Below are 18387 nucleotides of genomic sequence, written 5' to 3'. Positions count from 1 at the left end.
GTGTTTTAAACTCTTGCAGAGCAATTGTACACGTAAGAAATGCTAAATTCCCATAAAATAAAATCATCTCACTTTCTTGGCCATAATTTTAAGAGTATATCATCCTAAATGGATGAAGGAGTGTCCCCAGTGGACTGGGCTCTCTATAGATTTTAGTTAGGCAACTATAATTCTGTTTTACTTACAATGGTTTATTTCTTGATGCATTTTAAATAGAGAGAATGGTTTCTCTATTCATGGAGACTCCATAAGTGTTAAATAGATAGAAATGGAATTTGTGTGGGTATTTATAAAACCACAGAAAGAGAATTTTGAATTATATATGCATAAATGCTCTTTGGTAGTTTGAAAGCATTCTCAGTCCGCCTGGGGAAGCAGAACTGTAGGAAAGTGATATCACTGTCAGCGTCATTCCTCCCAAACTATTTTGAATGTCACTAGGAGTTAAGGCAACATGTTGTTTTTCAGAGGAGAAAGGCAAGAAAATAATTAAACACATTTTTCCTTAAGGAAAAAAAAAAAGAGAAAGCAAGTCTGCTGTGAGCCTGCTTTTGTAAGAAAGTGATAGTAATAGGACTATGAACAAATACAAATTCTCCTAGGATATCTTTGAAAATTTAGCTGAGTAAACTTTGTCTCAGGGTAAGTAGGAAAAATTCATACGCTCTCCGTGAGTAAAATAAATGCAGATATATCAGGATCTCTTGTCAAGATTTTGTGTTGAATCCAAGAAAGGAACATTGGACAGCTGTGCAGATTCTACTGACATTTTAGATGAGGAGAACAATGATTTTTAAACCTATACTCCATAATTAGCTCACTCACCACCAAGAACTTGAAGCCAGACAAGAAATGCTCTTCAGGAGTCATGCCACTCAGAGAAGCGTGGGAAGAGCCACACACTCAGTGGGATCTACCCAATAACTGAAATGTAAGCTCTCGGAATTGCTCATCTGCACCATCTAACTGGTCTCCCACTTTTAATCTCTAACCCCCTTCTCCCCACCTACATCCATCATTCCAAGATTAATATATTCTGACAGCAAGCTTCTAAACATGGTCAGAAAAGAGCAATTAAGATATTATTATAAATCCGATAGCACATTATCTGGTTCACAGTGTTTGATTAAAAAAAAAAAAATTTTAAGATTCTCTACTTTCCCAAATTCCCTCCCCACAGACACACTTAAAAACTCAGCTTTTTCCTTTCCACCATTGCTTGTCATATTAAGTATGAACTCCTTATAACGGGATCTAACTACCATTTAGGTTTATCACCCAAATTGCCCAGTCCCTTTATTCTACCCTTGCCACAGTGAACTCTTATGTATCTCCAAACATGGTTTCCGTTTCCATGTCTTGGCTTATTATTTCCTCATGTCTGGAATGCCTGCCTCCTCACAGTCACCTAGGATCCTTCTCACTGTCTCTACCAAAGCCAGGGCCACATTTCAAGGCCCAGCTCATACATTACATCCTCTACTGTGTACTTCATGACACTTTTACCCAAAGGCTCTACTTGTACTTTTCTTTGAGCCCCCTTAGTAATTTATGTTTATGTTGTTTTAACGATACCTCATTATTTGGCCTTGCATTATAATTTATGCAATTGTCTTACTTTGTTACCAGAAAAGCTTATATTGCAATAGAAAGACCTCAGATTAAATCTCAGTTCTGCCACTGAAAAGCCACCTGAACTTGGGCAATTTTTTAAATTTTCAGAGCCTCAGGGCATCTGAAAAATGCCTGCCTTGTGGAGTTTTTAAAAGGATTAAATTGCATGACAAAATATATGTAGATCATCTGATACAGTGCCTGACATTTAGTGAGAGCTGAATAATAGTAACAGTGCCACTTATTAATATATTGCCAGGTCTTTGCAGACTTTGTGTGATTCATTTTTGCATTTCAGTATAGACAAGCATAGCACCTGGTTCATGGTTTATGTTATATAAATATGCTTTGAGTTGGCAATAATTAGAGGTTTCCAGCATTAGAGTGTGACGGTACATTTATCTGAACATATCCCTTGACCTATTTTCCATTCTTCCTGTATAAATCTGTTTCTATCTGTTTAAAAAAAATATTAGGGATTCAGAGTCTAAGAATTGAGCTTCCTACGGTATAGAATTGTGGTGTCGATTTAGCAGACGCCCTCTACTGGCAGAGTTGATGTTAGAAAATGAAATAAACTGACCCAACAGAAGATGGTTCTCCCAGCCTTTGCTCTTCACCCACCCTCCTGGCTGTTTATGGACAGCCCCTGCTCAGGAAAATATACATTGGCTATTATATTACTCGTGTGGAGGTGGATCTGTGTCATCTTTGACTAACTGGGAGGTGAATATTATGCGTCACATTCCCCAAAACAGAAAGCCTCAATACAGGAGGAGCTTGGGTTCAGACAGGATGTAAAATGTTCAGAATGTTTAGGAATACCAATTCTGAACAGATAGACCCAATTCCATTCCTGATGTGCCCCTCACCAGCAGATCTTGAGCAAATCATTTAACCCAGATATTGTGAAAGCCACAATTTCTGATCTGAAATACTGAGCTCATAATAGAACCTGCACTCAGAGGCCTCTTGTGAGGATTTAATAAGATTATATCCCAAGAGCCCAGTGGCTGGTGTATAATTTACCCTCCAGAAACTGACTTGTTGCTGTGATTAAGCTAATACAGCCATGCTTGCTTTACTCCATTGTCTTCAAACTGCAATTTGCCTCAGAATCCTCTGGGCATCTCATTTAAAATACACATTTCTAGACTACCCTTCCAGATATTCTGATTTTGTTGCAGACCAGAATGTGCATTATAAACAAGTGCCTAGGCGATTCTAGTACAAATCCTAATAAGCAATGCTACACTTTATAATTTTCAATCCAAAGATAAATGAAAGACAGCAACTCTCTTGGAAGACCAAACTTTTTTCATTCATATTACTTAAGAACTTAAAGCCTTGTGACAATAAACTTCTAAGAATAAATAATAATAACACACACATCTAGCACTTATTATATGTCAAGCATTGGCCAAAGAGCTTTTCATACAATAGCGCTATAATCTTTACAACAACCTTTTGAGGCAGGTACTGTTATTCTCACCATTTTATAAATGAGAAAATTGAGGCACAGAAAGTTTAAGCTTCTTGCCTAAGTCATCTATGTAGAAAGGGACAAAGCCAGAATTTGAATCAAAGAAGTCCAGCTTCAGAGCCTATGCTCCTAAACACAAATCTGTACTTCATTAAAAATATAGCAAAATTTACTGTCTCACCAAATCACATAGCCCTCTTCCATATAAGGGGCCAACTTTTCTGTAGTGCTTTTCTATTTAATGGTAGCCCTGGGAGAAAAGGTAACTAACATGGCAGTCACTGACTATCTTTCTGATGCATTCTACCATCGTGTGTGTGTGTGTGTGTTTGTGTGTGTGTGTGTGTTGTTGTTGTTGTTTTAATTTATCTTAATTAGGATGGTCTCTGCTTCTTTTTTTATAATATCACAACCTCTATAAAAGGCCATTTTTGAGAGAAATTAATAACACGCACCAGAAAGCCTAAAGGTTACAGCTCATTTTTACCATCTACAATAAGAAATATCATTTAATGGGTAGCATCTCCCAGGCTATGTTCTCATGAGATTTTATAGCTAAGAATAAAATTCATGCCTAGGGCAGACTTTTGTAACCGATTTTAAGGAGTGACTTGCCACTTTTTCCATCCAAAATCCTGAGGGAAAAGAGGAAAAGGAGTAAGAGAATGGCAGGAATCAGAACTCACAGTCATTCCTAAGAAGAAATTTGTAGCAATTCAAAAGTGATTTGTTTTCTTTCCCATGTCTAAGCCCCCATGCTCCTTCTGCACAGACTTTCGGATAATAATAATATGCATGCAGATGGCGTGTTCCAGGTTTCACAGCCCTTTCACAACCAGCCATTCATTTGAGATGATTGAAGCAAATCATTTCAGGCTGAATGCAACTGTGAGCTGTTCAAAGGCAACACCTGGCAGCCCAGGATCACAGACGTCTTGTCATTGACATGACATGGGCTTAGAGAAGCTAAGGGTGAGCAAAGACCTGTGTCTTTGCATCACACACAGAGCTAGCACAGTGCCTGCTTACCAAGTTTGTACTTCATAAATGTTTGTTGAATGAATAAATAAAGTATCACACCCAACTGCTTCCTTTTATAGATGAAAAACCCAGACTTCATAGAGGTGGAAAATTTCATGAGGCAGCAGTGAAGGCATGAAGATTAGTCAAGGGAGCCAGGAAAATAAAAGAGAACTTCTCTCTGCCTGCTTGCCTCCTTTTTCCAGGTTTCTCTCATCCTTCTTTCTCTGTATGTCTCTGAATCTTTCTTATGCTCCTTTGGTTCCTTCTTTACTAAAGTAACTGGTATTAATATGTAATGAAATATGTTTATGTGTAGAATTAAGGCAAATCTCGGCATTTTAAAGCTCTCTTTTTTATGGCTAAAGATGGAAATGAACTCAACATAATGCATATAGTTTACAGAAGTGGGAGAATTACTACTAAGAACCTCCACCTTTTGGTCATAGAACCAAAGATGCTCAGGGATTAAGGGATCTTTCAGTTGAGTCTATAAAACTGACTAACTGTAATTGTATCTTCTCTACACCATCCATTCCAGGCATTTGACTACTGCCTTTTTGAACATCTTAAAATAATGGGGAATTCAGCACTTGATGGGGGCAGCTATTCTTTGAACTACTCTGAGTTCTGAAAACTTTTACTTGTGTAGAGCTGAACTTTCATGCCCTAAAGCTTTCACACGTTGATTGTTCTTGATTGAACCCTTTGGAGACACACAGAATGAGTCTAGCCTGTCTTCCACCTGACAATCAAATATTTGAAGACAGATATTTGAAGACAGCTTTCATGCCCACCCCCTTCCCCCAAGTCTTCTCCTTTCTGGAATAAACATCTCTGTTTCCTTTAGCAGATCCTCATATAGCTTTATAGTGAGTATCTTCACCCCGTTAAACATTCTTCTCTGAATATACTCTTATTTGCCTATATACAAGGCTGATAGTGGACAGATACATACTGGGATAGATATAATATGAATTAAAATATGGAAATGGTTTTACTAAAGTTGATAAAAAGCCATAGTTCTAATTCTCTCACCAAGTGCCCATCACTTGGGACCATCCTGACATCATTAGGACCAATAACCAAGGGTTGTTCCTGGACCAATGTCCTTTCTCATTGGTAAATGCCCAAATCATACGAGTTGCTAAATAAGTAGGACTCTTTCCTAAATATCCTTTAAAGGTTTTGTCCAGAAATCAATAGAAAAAAAACTTAAAAAAAAAAAAACAACCAACATCTACTCAGCACTGTTTATTTGCCCAGCACTATGGCGTGTTTTTAACCTTATCCTTATTTAATGTTCACAGCAAGACTGTGAAATAAGAATCATTATTTCCATCCTATAAATAAGCAAACTAAGATCCTCAGAGTTATGTATCTTGCCCAGTGTTTTCACAATTGTTAAATTCCAGAACAAGAATTCCAAAACAGATCTATGCTCAAATAAATTTGAAAAATAATACAGGTTCTTTATCCACTTGAAAAAGCATGGATGAAATCGAGCAATGAAAGTTTCTAAGAAGTTCTTCATTAAAGAAAGAGGTTTAACCCAGTGCATTTGAGATTAGGTCTTTTTCTTATTTAATACCTATAAGTGTTACAGGACAGGGGTCCCGATCCAGACCCTAAGAGAGGGTTATTGGATTTCTCTCAAGAAAGAATTCAGGGCAAGTCCTCAGGGCGAAGTGAAAGCACGTTTATTAAGAAAGTAAAGGAATAAAAGAATGTCTGCTCCATAGACAGAGCGCTGCAGGTTGCCTGTTTTTATGGTTATTTCTTGATGATATGCTAAACAAGGGGTGGATTATTCATGCCTTCCCTTTTTAGACCATATAGGGTAACTTCCTGATGTTGCCGTGGCGTTTGTAAACTGTCATGGCTCTGGTGGGAGTGTAGTAGTGAGGACGACCAGAGGTCATTCTCATAGAGAGTTTAGTTTTGGTGGGTTTTGGCCGGCTTCTTTCCTGCAACCTGTTTTATCAGCAAGGTCTTTATGACTTGTATTTTGTGCTGACCTCCCATCTCATCCTGTGACTTAGCCTTAACCATCTAACCGTCTGAGAATGCAGCTCAGTAGGTTTCAGCCTCATTTTACCCAGCTCCTATTTAAGATGCAGTTGCTCTGGTTCACACGCCTCTGACACGAGCACTTTGGCAAACTGATTCTTTAATTATATGGGAAGCTGATCCCCACTCTTGACTCATGATAACCAAAATGATGACTCAGAGCCCCACATCATTTCCATGGATGTCATTGTTAAGGATCCGCTCCTCTTTCCTGTCCATGAAAGATATGTTTTGAAACCAAAGCAGGAACTTAAAGTTATCCTTCATATGATACAGTTGGTTAAATTCATGTCATTATCCAGTTTAATGGTATCACAAATTTGCCACCTTATATTGTCACTGTTCTTATTGGTTTAATTCTTCTTCAACTGGCTGACCAAATTCTTTACATCTTCACCTAGACAATTCATAAATGTTAAACATAGAATAATTGAGGACTTCCAGTTTCAGGTCTAATATGTAAATGTCATGCACGTCCATGTGAAGAGAGTCCATCAACAGGCTTTGTGTGAGCAACAAGGCTGTTTGTTCACTTGGGTGCAAGTGGGCTGAGTCTGAGAAAGGAGTCAGCCCACTTGCACCCAAGTGAATAAACAGCCTTGTTGCTCACACAAAGTCTGTTGGTAGACTCTCTTTGCACAGACACACATGACATTTGGTGCCAAAACCTGGGAATAGTCAGGGAAGCAGATAATTTAGTTAAAATGTGTTGACCTAATAAGGGAGCTGGGCAGGTGGGGATAACTGAAAAGGAGTGCATAATAGAATGTTGTCCAAGTTGGCACCAGAGTGGGGGAGTTTTAAGAGGTTTAGAAGCCTGGTCGTCAATACCCACAACAGTTTGGAGGCAAGGGAAACAGGCCCTTGAAAAGAAGGTAATGTGGAGTGGGTAGGCTCTGTATTGATTAAGAAGGAGGTGGACTTACCCTCCACTGTAAGAGTTACCCAAAGCATCTGTGATGGTCCAGGAGGCTTCTGAGGTGATCAGGCAGCGTCAGTCTTCAGCCACTAAGCTGAGAACATCTGGGAAGGAGTCAGTCAGAGAGCCTTGGGCCAGAGTTCCAGGGGCTCTGGGAGTGGCTGCCTGGTGAGCTGGACAGTCCAATTTCCAGTGGGTTCCCACACAGATGGGACATGACTTGGAGGAATCCCAGGCTGGGCATTCTTTGGCCCAGTGGCCAGATTTCTGGCACTTGAAGCAAGATCCTGGAGGAGGATGTCCTGGAGGAATGCCTGGCCACTGTGGTTTAGGCGTTTTGAAGTTCTTATGTGCTAGAGATGTGGCTGGGGTTTCTATCTCACACAGCAGAGGCAAGTAATTGTAACTCAGAAATACATTGCTACTTGGCTGCCTCTTCACTATTACTGTACACCTTGAAGGCGAGGTTAATTAAGTCCTATTGTGGGGCTTGAGGGCCAGAATATAATTTTTGGAGCTTTTTCTAATGTTAGGAGCAGATTGGATAATAAAATGCATATTGAGAATAAGACAGCCTTCTGGCCCCTCTGGGTCTAGAGCGGTAAAGCATCTAAGGGTTCTTGCCAAACAGGCCATTAACTAGACTAGGTTTTTATATTTGATGAAAAAGAGCCTAAATGCTAACTGATTTGGGAGAGGTTGGATAAAGAAAAAGGAGCATTAACCTTGACTATGCCTTCAGCTCCAGCCACCTCTCTAAGAGGATATTTTTGGGTGGGTGGGGGAGAGCTAGTCACAGAATGAAACTGTAAGCCAGAACAGGTGTGAGGAGGGGAAGTGATAGGAGGATTATAAGGTGAGGGAGCAGAGGCTGAGGAAGAATTGGGACCATGCTCGGCCTGGTGAAGAGCAGCCTGGGGAGGATGGGAGAGGTCAGATGGGTTTATAGAAAAGGAGGATTCAAAGGACTCAGAGCTTGGGGTGGAGACTGAAGGAACAGACAGGAGAGAAGGAAGAAAGATTTGGGACAAGTTGCATTGGGAGCAGAGACTAGGGAGGGACCAATGTGTAAAAGAATGCCTGGATGTCAGGCACCTCAGACCATTTGCCCATTTTTTGACAAAAATTATCTAGATCTTGTAGGATGGAGAAATCGAAAGTGCCATTTTCTGGTCATTTAGAACCATTGTCAAGTTTGTATTGGGGCCAAGCGGTATTGCAGAAGAAAATAAGGCATTTAGGTTTTAGGTCAGGTGTGAGTTGAAGAGGTTTTAAGTTCTTGAGAATACAGGCTAAGGGAGAAGAAGGAGGAATGGCAGGTGGAAGTTTGCCCATAGTTAAAAGGTAAGTTTAAAGAAAAGAGAGGATAGACACACGGTGTGGGGAGAGGTGGTCTTGCCACCCAGGGAAGGTGGTACTGGCCACCAAGGTGAAGGATGAAGGCAGGCGTCCCCACAGTGATTAAACACCAAGGGAAGACTGTTTTCCCAAGTCCATGACTGTTGCCGGAGTTTTTAGTTCATGGATAAAACGTGTCTCCTCTGTCTCTACCAGAAAGGGAAAGGAACCAAAATTAAGGAAGGGAGAGATTGAAGGGTGGAGGGATAGCAAGACAGGTTGGAGAAGAGAATAAAAAGAGGCCACTTACCCAACTTAAAATTGGTGAGATGTTCCTTTGGCTGGTTTGAGGACCCGAGGTCATAGGTGGATCTCCTCAAGGAGTGAGAGCAAGGACAGGGGATGAGTCTCCTGAAGGAGTCCCCCTGTCCCAGGTCTTTGGCACCAAATGTTATGCGTGTCCATATGAAGAGAGCACCACACAGGCTTTGTGTGAGCAATAAAGCTTTTTAATCACCTGGGTGCAGGCAGGGTGAATCCAAAAAAAAGGAGTCAGCAAAGGGAGATAGGGGTGGGGCAGTTTTATAGGATTTGGGTAGGTAGTGGAAAATTAGACTTAAAGGGGATTGTTCTCTTATGGACAGGGGCAGGGGTTACAAGGTGCTCAGTGGGGAGCTCCTGAGATTCGCTGCCCAGGAGAAGGAATGTGACAAGGTCAATTGATCAGTTAGGGTGGGGCAGTATCACAATGGTGGAATGTCATCAGTTAAGGCAGGAACTGACTATTTTCACTTCTTTTGTAGTTCTTCAGTTGCTTCAGGCCATCTGGATGTATATGTGCAGGTCACAGAGGCTTATTCCAGAAGGAAGGAAAGGCAACTTTCTCCTTATGTCAATTCTACCCCCTGCCCCCCAAATGTTTGGACCCCTCACCACACAAACAACTCTCCCTGTTGCTGTTCCTTTATGCATCTCCCGACAATAGCCTACTGGAATTCCTTTAGGCAACCTTCCACCATCCAAATGTTCCTTTACTCTATCTCCAGAACCCAGCCACACATATTACTAAACAGATGGGAGTATTCCAACTTCGCATTACTGATGAGCCCTCTGTCGTTACTGACAAACTAAAAAACATTGGCAGTCACTATTGTTTAGGAAGACACTTACCCTGCATCTCACTCCATCCTTGGCTACCCTCCCCCAGCTCATCTGAATCTCCTCCTATCCCCTCCTCTTGCTTGCTTATACCAAGCCCCATGAATAGCAGTGAAAGGTTGCTCATAGACACTGTGTGCTTTCTCATACACCATGGAAACCAAACTTCTCCCTCTATGAGTTGCACCATCAATCCCCTTTACAACCTCTAATGGCTGCAGCACTTGCTGGAGCTCTAGGATTTTGGGTGCAGGACTCCTCTTTCAGTACACCCTCTCACCTTTTCACTTTACATTTCCAATTCTGCCTGACACAAGGTTTCTTCTTTTATGTGGCTCTTCTACCTACATGCGCCTACCTGCCAACTGGATGGGCACATGTACTCTAGTCTTCCTTATCCCCAAAATCCAGTTTGCAGATGGGAACGAACAACTGCCTGTCCCCCTCATGACACCAACACAGCAAAAAGAGTCATCTCAGTAATCCCTTTACTTGTGGGTCTAGAACTTTCTGCCTCCACTATTGTACTTGGAACTGGAATAGCAGGCATATCAACCTCTGTCACAACATTCCGCAGCCTCTATAATGACTTCTCTGCTAGCATTACAGATATATCACAAACTTTATCTGTCCTCCAAGCCCAGGTTGACTCTTTAGCTTCAGTTGTCCTCCAAAACTGCCAAGGCCTCAATTTACTCACTGCTGAAAAAGGAGGTCTCTGTATATTTTTAAATGAAGAGTGTTGTTTTTACCTAAATCAATCTGACCTGGTATATGGCAACATAAAAAAACTCAAGGATAGAGCCCCAAAACTCGCTAACCAACAAAACAATTATGCTAAACTCCCTTGGGCACTCTCTAATTGGATGTCCTGGGTCCTCCTAACTCTTAGTCCTTTAATACCTGTTTTTCTCCTTCTCTTATTTGGACCTTGTGTCTTCCGTTTAGTTTCTCAGTTCATACAAAACTGCATCCTGGCCATTACCAATCATTCTATATGACAAATGCTCCTTCTAACAACCCCACAACATCACCCTTTACCCCAAAATCTTTCTCCAGTTTAATCTCTCCCACTCTAGGTTCCCATGCCACCCCTAATCCCTCTCAAAGCAGCCCTAAGAAACATCGCCCATTATCTCTCCATACCATCCCCCAAAATTTTCACCACCCCAATACTTCACCACTACTTTGTTTTGTTTTTCTTATTAATATAAGAAGACAGGAATGTCAGGCCTGTGAGCCCAAGCTAAGCCATCATATCCCCTGTGAGCTGCACATATATATCCAGATGGCCTGAAGCAACCAAAGAACTACAAAAGAAGTGAAAATAGCCAGTTCCTGCCTTAACTGATGATATTCCACCATTGTCATTTGTTCCTGCCCCACCCTAACTGATCAATTGACCTTGTGACATTCCTTCTCCTGGACAGTGAATCTCAGGAGCTCCCCACCAAGCACCTTGTGACCTCCGCCCCTGCCCACAAGAGAACAACCCCCTTTAACTCTAATTTTCCACTACCTACCCAAATCCCATAAAACTGCCCTACTCCTATCTTCCTTTGCTGACTCCTTTTTTGGATTCAGCCTGCCTGCACACAGGTGATTAAAAAGCTTTATTGCTCACACAAAGCGTGTGTGGTGGTCTCTTCACATGGACGTGCATAACAGTAATCAGATGAGAAGTCACCACTTCCATTCCTACAACAACAACAACAACAAGCTAGATAAACAAAAACAATGACTTTTCTTGGACCCATCAAATAACTGAAGTTTCAGGGCCAAACACTACCCCAAATTTGGAGAGACAGGTGTAGCTAGAGAAACAGCTGGGATCTGCTTACCAGGAAAAGAAGCTGCTAGGATCTGCTTACCTGGAAAAGCAGGTGCTGGAGCCATAAATTGTTAGCAGCATTTACATGGCCATGTTGGCAAATTGCTGGAGGCTGTGTGTGGACTCACGTGAGAGAAAAAGCTCAGGGGGGCCACGGTTCTGAGGGTACCCTCACACATTTGTGAGCTTTACCTCCAAGAACATGGCCAAATTCTCATAGTAAGGATGTGAGAAAGATCCTCCCCTGGATTTGACAGGAAAAGAGGATGAAATCCTCTTGGAGAGTTCTCCATAACAAAGGCCTACTTTGCAGGGTGAAAGACTTTCCCAGAACCTTATTCCAGAAGGAAGGAAGGAAAGCCATTCCTCTCTCTCTCCTGTCTTCTCTAGCTTTCTAGTCCCCCCAAGGGAAAAATTTAAAAGCTATGCCACTGGAGAAACACTTGTGAAGCTGACAGTTCAGAAACATGCCCCCCTGCCAAAAGATGGAGTTTTAACAAGATTATGGAATACTTCTCCCTCCCAGAACCTTCTCACCTCAGCAATAGGGCTCCCATATGACAGTGGATTACAGTTAAAAAATCTGCAAAGCAGAGATTCTGAGAAGTACTTACGGAAGCCTAAAATCAAGGTGAGAGACAAAATTAAGGACAAATTTGAAGCTTCTGACACCTACACCAATAGCAAACAGTAAACATAGCCTAGCACTTAGTCAGATTAACATAAATCCTCACAATAAAGGCCTACTTGCCTATTTGTGTATTTTTCTGTCTGGTTTGAACAAAAAATTACAAAGCATTCCAAGAAAAACCAAACACAGTCTAAGGAAACAAAGCAATCATGAGAATCAGGTTCAGCTATGACACAGATGATGATATGATCAGACATGGAATTTACAATATCATAACTATAATTAATATGTTAAGGGCTTTAAGACAACATGCAAGAAGAGATAAGTAATGTAAGCAGCAAGATGGAAACTCTAAGAATGAAAACAGATGATCAAAATAAAAAACAAAAACAGCTGAGAAAAAAACTATCTGTGAGAATGAAGATCATCAATAGCAAACTGAAATGCAAAGAGAAAAAAGAATTTTTTAGAAATCACATATCCACTATGAACTGTAGACAATTTTAAAAGGTATAACATACAGGTAATTGGAATATCAGAAGGAAAAAATTAAAGAGAACAGAGGAAAAGAAATAGCTGAAGTAGTGATGGTTAAAAACTTTCCAAAATTAATGACAGACACCACATCACAAATTCAGGAATATCAGAGAATATCAAGCCAGATAAATACCAAAAACAAAACAAACTGCAGAAAATGAAACATGAAGAGAATATTATGAAAGAAGCTAGAGGGTAGAGCCAAGATGGCTGAATAGGAACAGCTCCGGTCTACAGCTCCCAGCCTGAGCCACACAGAAGACAGGTGACTTCTGCATTTCCATTTGAGGTACTGGGTTCATCTCACTAGGGAGGGCCAAACAGTGGGTGCAGGACAGTCGGTACAGCACACTGTACGTGAGCCGAAGCAGGGCAAAGCATAGCCTCACTCGGGAAGCGCAAGGGGTCAGGGAGTTCCCTTTCCTAGTCAAAGAAAGGGGTAACAGACGGCACCTGGAAAATCAGGTCAGTCCCACCCTAATACTGCGCTTTTCCAACGGGCCTGGAAAACGGCACACCAGGAGATTGTGTCCCGCACCTGCCTTGGAGGGTCCTATGCCCACGGAGTCTCGCTGATTGCTAGCATTGCAGTCTGAGATCAAACTGCAAGGCGGCAGCGAGGCTGGGGGAGGGGCGCCCACCATTGCCCAGGCTTGCTTAGGTAAACAAAGCACCCAGGAAGCTCAAACTGGGTGGAGCCCACCACAGCTCAAGGAGGCCTGCCTGCCTCTGTAGGCTCCACCTCTGGGGGCAGGGCAGAGACAAAAATTCAGCAGGAATATCTGCAGACTTAAATGTCCCTGTCTGACAGCTTTGAAGAGAGTAGTGGTTCTCCCAGCACGCAGCTGGAGATCTGAGAACGGACAGACTGCCTCCTAAAGTGGGTCCCTGACCCCCAAGCAGCCTAACTGGGAGGCACCTCCCAGTAGGGACAGACTGACACCTCACATGGCCAGGTACTCCTCTGAGACAAAACTTCCAGAGGAACTATCAGACAGCTGGATTTCTGGTCTCATGAAAACCCGCTGTTCTGCAGCTACTGCTGCTGACACCCAGCCAAACAGTGTCTGGAGTGGACCTCTAGCAAACTCCAACAGACCTGCAGCTGAGGGTCCTGTCTGGTAGAAGGAAAACTAACAAACAGAAAGGACATCCACACCAAAAACCCATCTGTACATCACCATCATCAAAGACAAAAAGTAGATAAAACCACAAAGATGGGGAAAAAACAGAGCAGAAAAACTGGAAACTAAAAAGCAGAGCCCCTCTCCTCCTCCAAAGGAACACAGTTCCTCACCAGCAATGGAACAAAGCTGGACGGAGAATGACTTTGACGAGTTGAGAGAAGGCTTCAGACGATCTAAATACTCCAAGCTACAGGAGGAAATTCAAAACAATAGTAAAGAAGTTAAAAACTTTGAAAAAAAATTAGATGAATGGATAACTAGAATAACCAATGAAGAGAAGGGCTTAAAGGAGCTGATGGAGCTGAAAGCCAACTTTCAAGAACTACACGAAGATTGCAGAAGGCTCGGTAGCCAATGTGATCAACTAGAAGAAAGGGTATCAGTGATGGAACATGAAATGAATGAAATGAAGCAAGAAGGGAAGTTTAGAGAAAAAAGAATAAAAAGAAATGAACAAAGCCTCCAAGAAATTTGGGACTATGTGAAAAGACCAAACCTACGTCTGATTGGTGTACCTGAAAATGACAGGGAGAATGGAACCAAGTTGGAAAACACTCTGCAAGATATTATCCAGGAGAACTTCCCCAATCTAGCAAGGCCGGCCAACATTCAGATTCAGGATATACAGAGAATGCCACAAAGATACTCCTCAAGTAGAGCAACTCCAAGACACATAATTGTCAGATTCACCAAAGTTGAAATGAAGGAAAAAATGTTAAGGGTGGCCAGAGAGAAAGGTCGGGTTACCCACAAAGGGAAGCCCATCAGACTAACAGCTGATCTCTCGGCAGAAACTCTACAAGCCAGAAGAGAGTGGGGGTCGATATTCAACATTCTTAAAGAAAAGAATTTTCAACCCAGAATTTCATATCCAGCCAAACTAAGCTTCATAAGTGAAGGAGAAATAAAATACTTTACAGACAAACAAATGCTGAGTGATGTTGTCACCACCAGGCCTGCCCTAAAAGAGTTCCTGAAGGGAGCACTAAACATGGAAAGGAACAACCGGTACCAGCCACTGCAAAAACACGCCAAATTGTAAAGACCATCGAGGCTAGGAAGAAACTGCATCAACTAACGAGCAAAATAACCAACTAACATCATAATGACAGGATGAAATTCACACATAACAATATTAACTTTAAATGTAAATGGGCTAAATGCTCCAATTAAAAGACACAGACTGGCAAACTGGATAAGGAGTCAGGACCCATCAGTGTGCTGTATTCAGGAAACCCATCGCACGTGCAGAGACACGCATAGGCTCAAAATAAAGGGACAGAAGAAGATCTACCAAGCAGATGGAAAGCAAAAAAAAGCAGGGTTTGCAATCCTAGTCTCTGATAAAACAGATTTTAAACCAACAAAGGTCAGAAGAGACAAACAAGGCCATTACATAATGATAAAGGGATCAATTCAACAAGAAGAGCTAACTATCCTAAATAAATATGCACCCAATACAGGAGCACCCAGATTCATAAAACAAGTCCTGAGTGACCTACTAAGAGACTTAGACTCCCACACAATAATAATGGGAGATTTTAACACCCCACTGTCAACATTAGGCAGATCAACGAGACAGAAAGTTAACAAGGATATCCAGGAATTGAACTCAGCTCTACACAAAGTGGACCTAATAGACATCTACAGAACTCTCCACCCGAAATCAACAGAATATACATTTTTTTCAGCACCACACCACACTATTCCAAAATTGACCACATAGTTGGAAGTAAAGCTCTCCTCAGCAAATGTAAAAGAACAGAAATTATAACAAACTGTCTCTCAGAACACAGTGCAATCAAACTAGAACTCAGGATTAAGAAACTCACTCAAAACCGCTCAACTACATGGAAACTGAACAACCTGCTCCTGAATGACTACTGGGTACATAATGAAATGAAGGCAGAAATAAAGATGTTCTTTGAAACCAATGAGAACAAAGACACAACATACCAGAATCTCGGGGACACATTCAAAGCAGTGTGTAGAGGGAAATTTATAGCACTAAATGCCCACAAGAGAAAGCAGGAAAGATCCAAAATTGACACCCTAACATCACAATTAAAAGAAATAGAAAAGCAAGAGCAAACACATTCAAAATCTAGCAGAAGGCTAGAAATAACTAAAAGCAGAGCAGAACTGAAGGAAATAGAGACACAAAAAACCCTTCAAAAATTAACGAATCTAAGAGCTGGTTTTTTCAAAAGATCAACAAAATTGATAGACCGCTAGCAAGACTAATAAAGAAGAAAAGAGAGAAGAATCAAATAGACGCAATAAAAAACGAAAAAGGGGCTATCACCACCGATCCCACAGAAATACAATCTACCATCAGAGAATACTACAAACACCTCTACACAAATAAACTAGAAAATCTAGAAGAAATGGATAAATTCCTTGACAAATACACCTTCCCAAGACTAAACCAGGAAGAAGTTGAATCTCTGAATAGACCAATAACAGGTTCTGAAATTGTGGCAATAATCAATAGCTTACCAACCAAAAAGAGTCCAGGACCTGATGGATTCACAGCCTAATTCTATCAGAGGTACAAGGAGGAACTGATACCATTTCTTCTGAAACTATTCCAATTGATAGAAAAAGAGGGAATCCTCCCTAGCACATTTTATGAGGTCAGCATCTTCCTGATACCAAAGCCTGGCAGAGACATAACCAAAAAAGAGAATTTCAGACCAATATCCTTGATGAACATTGATGCAAAAATCCTCAATAAAATACTGGCAAACCGAGTCCAGCAGCACATCAAAAAGCTTATACACCATGATCAAGTGGGCTTCATCCCTGGGATGCAAGGCTGGTTCAACATACGCAAATCAATAAATGTAATCCAGCATATAAACAGAACCAAAGACAAAAACCACATGATTATCCCAATAGATGCAGAAAAGGCCTTTGACAAAATTCAACAACCTTCATGCTAAAAACTCTCAATAAATTAGGTATTGATGGGACGTATCTCAAAATAATAAGAGCTATCTATGACAAACCCACAGCCAATATCATACTGAATGGGCAAAAACTGGAAGCATTCCCTTTGAAAACTGGCACAAGACAGGGATGCCCTCTCTCACCACTCCTATTCAACATAGTGCTGGAAGTTCTGGCCAGAGCAATCAGGCAGGAGAAGGAAATAAAGGGTATTCAATTAGGAAAAGAGGAAGTCAAATTGTCCCTGTTTGCAGATGACATGATTGTATATTTAGAAAGCCCCGTCATCTCAGCCCAAAATCTCCTTAAGCTGATTAGCAAGTTCAGCAAACTCTCAGGATACAAAATCAATGTACGAAAATCACAAGCATTCTTGTACACCAATCACAGACAAACAGAGAGCCAAATCATGAGTGAACTCCCATTCACAATTGCTTCAAAGAGAATAAAATACCTAGGAATCCAACTTACAAGGGATGTGAAGGACCTCTTCAAGGAGAACTACAAACCACTGCTCAATGAAATAAAAGAGGATACAAACAAATGGAAGAACATTCCATGCTCATGGGTTGAAAGAATCAATATCATGAAAATGGCCATACTGCCCAAGGTAATTTATAGATTCAATGCCATCCCCATCAAGCTACCAATGCCTTTCTTCACAGAATTGGAAAAAACTACTTTAAAGTTCATATGGAACCAAAAAAGAGCCCACATTGCCAAGTCAATCCTAAGCCAAAAGAAAAAAGCTGGAAGCATCCCACTACCTGACTTCAAACTATATTACAAGGCTATAGTAACCAAAACAGCATGATACTGGTACCACAACAGAGACATAGATCAATGGAACAGAACAGAGCCCTCAGAAATAATGCCACATATCTACAACTATCTGATCTTTGACAAACCTGACAAAAACAAGCAATGGGGAAAGGATTCCCTATTTAATAAATGGTGCTGGGAAAACTGGCTAGACATATGTAGAAAGCTGAAACTGGATCCCTTCCTTACAACTTATACAAAAATTAATTCAAGATGGATTAAAGACTTACATGTTAGACCTAAAACCATAAAAACCCTAGAAGAAAACCTAGGCAATACCATTCAGGACATAGGTGTGGGCAAGGACTTCATGTCTAAAACACCAAAAGCAACGGCAACAAAAGCCAAAATTGACAAATGGGATCTCATTAAACTAAAAAGCTTCTGCACAGCAAAAGAAACTACCATCAGAGTGAACACGCAACCTACAGAATGGGAGAAAATTTTTGCAACCTATTCATCTGACAAAGGGCTAATATCCAGAATCTACAATGAACTCAAACAAATTTACAAGAAAAAAGCAAACAACCCCATCAAAAAGTGGGCTAAGGACATGAACAAACACTTCTCAAAAGAAGACATTTATGCAGCCAAAAAACACATGAAAAAATGCTCATCATCACTGGCTATCAGAGAAATGCAAATCAAAACCACAATGAGATACCATCTCACACCAGTTAGAATGGCCATCATTAAAAAGTCAGGAAACAACAGGTGCTGGAGAGGATGTGGAGAAATAGTAACACTTCTACACTGTTGGTGGGACTGTAAACTAGTTCAACCATTGTGGAAGTCAGTGTGGCGATTCCTCAGGGATCTAGACTA

General features: G+C 41.1%; 1 protein-coding gene across 5 annotated transcripts in view; it reads right to left on the bottom strand.

Moving 5' to 3' along the window:
- ERMN (ermin) overlaps positions 1-18387 on the bottom strand; it is a 90578-nt gene that overhangs the window by 15497 nt on the left and 56694 nt on the right. Inside the window, exon 1 of one of the 5 annotated variants that reach the window (XM_055292070.2) lies at positions 7114-7129. The exons of the other annotated variants lie outside the window; for them this stretch is intronic. The gene's annotated coding sequence lies outside the window, so the exon portion shown is untranslated. Of the gene's footprint in view, positions 1-7113; positions 7130-18387 lie in introns of those variants that run through there. 5 annotated transcript variants of the gene reach the window in all.

The sequence above is a fragment of the Symphalangus syndactylus genome, chromosome 9 (assembly GCF_028878055.3).
Source record: "Symphalangus syndactylus isolate Jambi chromosome 9, NHGRI_mSymSyn1-v2.1_pri, whole genome shotgun sequence".
Classification (NCBI taxonomy): domain Eukaryota; kingdom Metazoa; phylum Chordata; class Mammalia; order Primates; family Hylobatidae; genus Symphalangus; species Symphalangus syndactylus.
The sequence above is the reverse complement of the archived record's forward strand: the minus strand, read 5'-3'. Positions and strand labels throughout refer to the sequence as shown.